The sequence below is a fragment of the Mus caroli genome, unplaced genomic scaffold, assembly GCF_900094665.2.
Source record: "Mus caroli unplaced genomic scaffold, CAROLI_EIJ_v1.1 scaffold_20264_1, whole genome shotgun sequence".
NCBI lineage: Eukaryota > Metazoa > Chordata > Mammalia > Rodentia > Muridae > Mus > Mus caroli.
Window position 1 is genome coordinate 1 of NW_018389887.1, and position 6615 is coordinate 6615.

Genomic DNA, 6615 nt, shown 5'->3' on the forward strand with positions numbered 1-6615 from the left:
TATATATAAGTGACCCTAAAAATTCCACCAGAGAACTCCTAAACCTGATAAACAGCTTCAGTGAAGTAGCTGGATATAAAATTAACTCAAAGAAGTCAGTGGCCTTTTTCTACACAAAGGATAAACAGGCTGAGAAAGAAATTAGGGAAACAACACCTTTCACAATAGTCACAAATGATATAAAATACCTTGGCGTGACTCTAACTAAGGAAGTGAAAGACCTGTATGATAAGAACTTCAAGTCTCTGAAGAAAGAATTTAAAGAAGATCTCAGAAAATGGAAAGATCTCCCATGCTCATGGATTGGCAGGATCAATATATTAAAAATGGCTATCTTGTCAAAAACAATCTACAGATTCAATGCAATTCTCATCAAAAGTCCAACTCAATTCTTCAATGAATTAGAAAGGGCAATCTGCAAATTCATCTGGAATAACAAAAAACCTAGGATAGCAAAAACTCTTCTCAATGATAAAAGAAACTCTGCAGGAATCACCATGCCTTACCTAAAGCTGTACTGCAGAGCAATTGTGATATTTTTCATTCTTGTACATTAATTATATTATGGGACTTGAAATATCAATGTCCTTCCCCCAACTTTGAACTTATTTCAAAAGCAATCTTTACTAATTTTAAAATTCCAAGAATACCTCTAAAACTTGTGTGCACAGAACTGTCTTATGTAGTTTTCATTCTAGTTTCCAGCGAATCTTCATATGCCCAATTCAAAATTATGTAAATAAATTTGTAGGCCTGAGATTAGAAATTATGAGATCATTGTCTTGTTTTTGAACAGAATGTAACACTGGATTGCTTTGGGAGATGAGTTTGAGGTCACTTCTCTTACTCTGTGCCCTGCTTGATGGTCTCTCCATACATGTTGCTGCAGCTGACACATGACAGAAGGTAAAAATGCTTTTCTGAATATGAAAAGACATCTTTTTGAGAAAACCAGGATTTTCATACTGTCTATTGAATGGGTAATACAGGTTCAGAGAAACTCAGTTATATGTTACATATGTCAAGGAAGTTAAAAATTGAAAATGAAATAACTATCTCTGCTGTAACAATGATGGACCTCTGTTGCCTTTGTTATCTGTTTAGAAATTTTCTAATTATCTTTTATCTTTGAAATATAAAGAAAAATAAAACAGTTTGAAACTTATAGTACTCTAACTGGTTTATTCAGTAAAAGAGAAGAAAATACCAGAAAGAGAGCCCTTCATGCAGCTTCCACTTGGGAGGACTTCTGTAGAGATAATTGGTCATCTCTAAACAGAGTATAATGGTGGCATTTTTGGAGCAAAAATACTATGTAGCCAAATGGCCAGCTATGGTGTTCTAAAATAGGGCATCTCTCAGATTCATTATAATTAAAAAAAATCAGTTTTACTATGCAGATTTCTGATACAAAAATAGTAATCATTATCACTTTCACTAATTTCTGAGGTATTCATATTACTTGTATATTTTCTTTTCACATTTAAGTCACTATATTGCTGGAGCATTCATTTCTTTTAAACAGAGACTCTTACCAATTCTATTATTTTTAACATGCATTTTACTTATTCTTATGTTTGTCAATTTCTTCTTCAACAAGCATAGAGAATGGCCAACAAAGGAAAAATAATGTGCTAGAGAATAAGTCTATAATCCTGGTGTCTATTAGTCTACTTTTGTTATAGCAACACTCCAGGAGAGTTCACTTCATAATGAAAAGAAGATTATTTAGCTAGTAGTTCAAGAACATGGTTTTCACAATTATCTGTATAAGAATTTAAATAAGTACATTGTTCTTTGTTTGTTTGTTTTTGTTTTGTTTTGTTTTGTTTTGTTTTCGAGACAGGGTTTCTTTGTGTAGTCCTGGCTGTCCTGGCACTCACTTTGTAGACCAGGCTGTCCTCGAACTCAGAAATCCACCTGCCTCTGCCTCCCAAGTGCTGGGATTAAAGGCCTGTGCCACCACCACCCAGCACATTGCTCTTGATAACACAAACCTAATGAACAGTTTGAATTGAAGAAATTGATTTTTAAGTAGTAATAATCTAGAAAACATACAAGACTCCAGAATAAGAGCTAGAGTCATATGTCAAATATCTGCATGATTGCATTCACCATGACTGCCTCTTACACTCCAAAAAATTAAGGAAAGGTACATGTCATTAGAGCTGTGTGAAGCCTCTCTGGAGAGGCAAGTTCCTCCTGTGACAGTGCCAACGCTTCAGCCTTTCTCCTTCCCAGAGGTGAGACTGAATTCTGGGCAAAAGTTAATTCTTTGGTATTATTGTATCAATACTCTGATAGTGAAATAGAGAGGACAAGTGTCTCTCTTTAAAATCACTGCCCTCCTGACACCTGTTGGTCTCATGCTCATGGCTACTGAAAAAGCCTATGGCAAATAGGAAGTACTTGGTAACTTCCTTGACATAACTACTGAAGCCTATTGTAGGGATACAAACATGGACAACTATTGGCTATTTGTTCTTTATTTAAAGAGACCTAGAGCACAGCAAGGGGAAAACTGTTTCTACTGTATTTTACACTGGACATTCAGTTAGAGAGCTCCAAGTATTCTCACTATACACGTCAAATGATAGCTTGGGAGTAAATGGATTTGTAAATTTTATTTTCAGTAAAATCCATTACACACTGCATTAAAACTACATTTTTGAAGGTTAGATATGTATCACTTTTACTTTTAAATATGCATGAGAAAATAGAGAGGATATACATACAGATCTTGATAGAAATGCTAGGTAAGGAACAGATAGTTCATTCCGCTTCATGCTGTCCATTCATAAGAAAGACTGTGGATACATCCTGTCAATAAAAATCCTTTGGAGAAACAACCTAGCTATGTATCTACTTGGTCCTATGCTGAATATGGACTTTGACCTAGTTAGGCCGTATTAAAAGTCTAGTTTGCCTTAGAAAAAAGCAGTATTTCAGAGACCCACAGCCTGGCCTTTTTCATGCTTTTCTCTGGATAGTTTCAACTTCCTGAACCTGGGAGAGACCTGGGAAGGACTGTGCTTCCTTCCTGACATGCGCTTGTTTGTTACTCAGCTGCAGAGAGTTTCTTCAAGGACTGTTCAGGTGTTTTCATTTGTATTTCAGTAGGAACTGTAGTGAGTGGATGGACACCTATGTCGAATGCAATGCACACACTATATACTGATAGAAGACTCCAGGGGAGGCCTGCAGCACCAGGGATCCTGGAGGACACTGGGTCATGGCACTTTTTGGACTATCCCTGTCCTCAGGGGCCTGAGGCTGTGAGTTCTCAACATCACCAGTGTACTACCAATTGGCAAGGTCATGCTCCTTGGCTTTCATCAAGATGATTTCCTATGCACCTTCACTACCCAGGTTCTCTAATCCATAGCTCAGCACGAGTGCCCATGAGGCCCTGTCTTGGAGAATACTCTTCAAACCTGTGATGCATCATTTGAGAGAGCTTGTTTGCCAGAGCTTCTCATGATGATTGTTTAAGATCTAATACGGTTAAACTTGTTCCACTTTGTCCTCACTAGTTTCCTAGCAGATTTGGAATCTGGCAACATCAATCAATTACTGAGGAAATTAATGACTATTTCGTGTTACCCTAGGTCTGTGGGCTCTAGTAAATCTAGCAAAAAAAAATCTGGCTTTAAGAAAACAAAATACACATTTTGCCTATTCTCATATGTTCCTGCCACCGTTGCCCTGGCATATTTTCCAGATAGTAGATTGTAGGTCAAGGTTTTGTATCTGGGTTGGGTTCCAAGTTACTCTTTCTTAAGCCTAGAATAACATCTTCCTAGACCAAAGAGTTAGGTTTTTCCCCCATTTTTATAAGTGATATATATATATATATATATATATATATATATATACCATATGGGTGTCTGGAAAGGCTGTAAGAAAGCATGGGATCCTCTAAAACTAGAGACACTGCTAAACAGGTAGAAGAAACACAAAAATCCCTTAAAGAATTACAGAAAAAAAAAACAAAAAGAAACAAAAAAACAACCAAACAGGTGATGGAATTGAACAAAACCATCCAAGATCTAAAAATGGAAGTATAAACAATGAAAAAAACACAAAGGGAGACAACTCTGGAGATAGAAAACCTAGGAAAGAAATGAGAAACCATAGATGTGAGCATCAGCAACAGAATACAAGAGATGGAAGAGAGAATCTCAGGTGCAGAAGATTCCATAGAGAACATGGGCACTACAATCAAAGGAAATGAAAAATGAAAAAAGAGCCTAACTCAAAATGTCCAGGAAATCCAGGACACAATGATAAGACCAAACCTACGGATAATAGGAATAGTGAGAATGAAGATTTTCAACTTAAAAGGACAGCAAATATCTTCAACAAATTATAGAAGAAAACTATAAAAAGAGAAAGAGAAAGAGATGCCCATGAACATACAAGAAGCCTACAGAACTCCAAATAGACTGGACCAGAAAAGAAATTTTTCACAACACATAATAATCAGAACAACAAATGCACTAAATAAAGACAGAATATTAAAAGCAGTAAGGGAAAAAGTTTAAGTAACATATAAAGGCAGGCCTATTAGAATTACTCCAGACTTCTCACCAGAGACTGTGAAAGCCAGAAGATCCTGGACAGATATTATATAGACACCAAGAGAACACAAATGCCAGTCGGGGCTACAATGCCCAACAAAACTCTCAATTACCATAGATGGGGAAACCAAAGTATTCCATGAGAAAACCAAATTCACACAATATCTTTCCATGAATCCAGCCCTTCAAAGGATAGTAAAGGGAAAACACGAAAACAAAGACGGAAACTACACCCTAGGAAAGGCAAGTAAGTAATCCTTTAACAAAAGAAGACAGCCACAAGAACAGATTCCCAACTTTAACAACAAAAATGACAGGAAGCAACAATAACTTTTCTCTGATTTCTCTTAACATCAATGGACTCAATTCCCCAATAAAAAGACATAGACTAACAGACTGGCTACACAAACAGGACCCAACATTTTGCTGCTTACAGGAAACCCATCTCAGGGAAAATGACAGACACTACCTCAGAGTGAAAGGCTGGAAAACAATTTTCCAAGCAAATGGTCTGAAGAAAAAAAAGCTGGAATATCCAGTCTAATATCGAATAAAATCGACTTCCAACCCAAAGTTATCAAAAAAGACAAGGAGGGGCACTTCATACTCATCAAAGGTAAAATCTTCCAAGAGGAACTCACAATTCTGAATATCTATGCTCCAAATGCAAGGGCAGCCACATTCATTAAAGAAACTTAAAGTAAAGCTCAAAGCACACACTGCACCTCACAAAATAATAGTGGGAGACTTCAACACACCAGTTTCATCAATGGACAGATCGTGGAAACAGAAACTAAACAGAGACACATGAATACTAACAGAAGTTATGAAACAAATGGATATAACAAATATCTACAGAACATTTTATCCTAAAACAAAAGGATATACCTTCTTCTCAGCATCTCATGGTACCTCATCCAAAATTGACTATATAATTGGTCACAAAACAGACCTCAACACATACAAAAATATTGAAATTATCCCATGCAACCTATTAGATCACCACAGACTAAGGCTGATCTTCAATAACATCATAAATAATAGAAAGCCAACATTCACGTGGAAACTGAACAACACTCTACTCAAAGATACCTTGGTCAAGGAAGAAAGAAAGAAAGATATTAAAGACTTTCTGGAGTTTAATGAAAATGAAGCCACAACATACCCAAACTTATGGGACCCAATGAAAGCAGTCCTAAGAGGAAAACTCATAGCCCTGAGTGCCTCCAAAAAGAAACTAGAGAGAGCATATACTAGCAGTCTGACAGCACACCTAGAAGCTCTAGAGCAAAAGGAAGCAAATTCACCCAAGAGGAGTAGATGGCCAGAAATAATCAAACTCAGGGCTGAAATCAACCAAGTGGAAACAAAAAGAACTATTCAAAGAATCAACCTAAGCAGGAGCTGGTTCTCTGAGAAAAATCAACAAGATAGATAAACCCTTAGCCAGACTAACTAGAGGGCACAGGCACAGTATCCTAATTAACAATATCAGAAATGAAAAAGGAGACATAACAACAGAACCTGAAGAAATCCAAAACATCATCAGTTCCTACTACAAAAGGCTATACTCAACAAAACTAGAAAACCTGGATGAAATGGATAACTTCCTACACAGTTACCAGGTACCAAAGTTAAATCAGGATTAGATTAACTATCTTAACAGTCCCATTTCTCCTAAGGAAATATAAGCAGCCATTAATAATCTCCCAACCTAAAAGAGTCCAGGACAAGATGGGTTTAGTACAGAGTTCTATCAGACCTTCAAAGAAGACCTAATTCCAACTCTTCTCAAACTATCCCACAAAATAGAAACAGAAGGTACTCAACCCAATTTATTCTATGAAGCCACAAGTACTCTGATACCTAAACCACAGAAAGATCCAACAAAGAAAGAGAACTTCAGACCAATTTCCCTTACGAATATTGATGCAAAAATACTCAATAAAGTCCTCGCAAATGGAATCCAAGAACACATCATAACAATTATCCATCCTGAGCAAGTAGGTTTCATCCCCAGGATGCAGGGATGGTT